The sequence below is a fragment of the Kryptolebias marmoratus genome, linkage group LG5 (genome assembly GCF_001649575.2).
Source record: "Kryptolebias marmoratus isolate JLee-2015 linkage group LG5, ASM164957v2, whole genome shotgun sequence".
In the NCBI taxonomy this organism is placed as follows: Eukaryota; Metazoa; Chordata; class Actinopteri; order Cyprinodontiformes; family Rivulidae; genus Kryptolebias; species Kryptolebias marmoratus.
The window spans coordinates 25,847,522-25,848,929 of NC_051434.1; positions in this window are offsets into that span (position 1 = coordinate 25,847,522).

Sequence of the window (1,408 nt, forward strand, 5' to 3'; positions counted from 1 at the left end):
GTCGATCTCCCGCTCCATTTTTCCCTCATTCGTGAACAAGACCCCGAGATACTTAAACTCCTCCACTTGGGGCAGGACATCTTCCCCGACCCGGAGAAGGCACTCTACCCTTTTCCGGCTCAAGACCATGACCTCGGATTTGGAGGCACTGATCCTCATCCCGGCCGTTTCACACTCAGCTGCGAACCGCTCTAGCGAGAGCTGTAGATCATGGTCTGATGAAGCCAATAGGACCACATTATCTGCGAAAAGCAGAGATGCGATCCTAAGGCCACCAAAAAGATTTGAGTTAAAGCTTGATAAACACCAATAATATTTTGTTTATGACTGATCATTGCTAAATGTCCGCGATGTCTCAGCTAGCAATGTGTGCATGCTAGCGGTATGTGTATTGTAGCATGTTCTGCAGTTAGATTTATAGCATGTTCTGTAGCACGTGGTTCACAAGAGTTTACGACAGGAGGTAGAGAAGGCTGCAAAAGAAAAGGTAGGGAAAAGGTAACCTCTGGTTGTGGATCTGTACCGCGTGGCTGAGGCCGACAACAGCTAGGATTAAAATAACCGTTCAACTTCCACGAGAGTCACGCTTTGTGTGAGTTACCACGCATAACAAGGGAAAGCCTTACAGTATGTTTGTGGGGGAGGGGGTGGATTGTTAACTTTCCGCCATCGTTCTGTTGAGGGGGGTGTGTGTTTGTGTGCTGGTGTAGATTCTCAGTCATCCAGGCCTTGGAAAATTCAAAAAGGGTTAAAAAACAAAAACAACTGGACTTCTATTCTGTAGCTGAAGACGCTTTGCTTTTCATCCAAGTAGTTTTCTCAATTCAGAAATAGAGTGTGGAGTTGAGCTTTTAAAGCTGAGATGTGATGTGAGCTGAATTGCTTGCAAATTGTTAGGAGAGTGAGAACAATTTGCAAGCTATAAGTAGCAAACAGTATTTTTCATGTCATGACTTCATTCTTTCCCACTGTCTGAAATTTTTAAAACTGTTTTTAGATCAGTACCTTGAGGCACGCCACTACCTGACTAGGTCACTGTCATGCACAACCTCCGATTTGCAAACAGAAGAGAAAGAAGAGGACATTCGACCAAAACAAAAGGCGATGTAAGCATCTTGTAGTTTTATATTTCCATGTAAATTCAACTTTAACTGTCTGAAACACACATGCAAAGACAGCTGTAAAAGGAAAATAGTGCCGTGCAGACAATTAGAGTATACATCAGAGGTGTTCAATTCCAGGCCTCTAAGGCTGGTGTACTGCAACTTTTTGATGTGTCCCTTGTCCAACACAGCTGAATGAAATGGCTGAATTACCTCCTTAGTATGCTGTCAAGTTCAGAGTCCTGCTGATGACCTCTATAATTAACTCAGATGCGTTTAGGCCAGGGGTAGGCAATCCTGGTCCT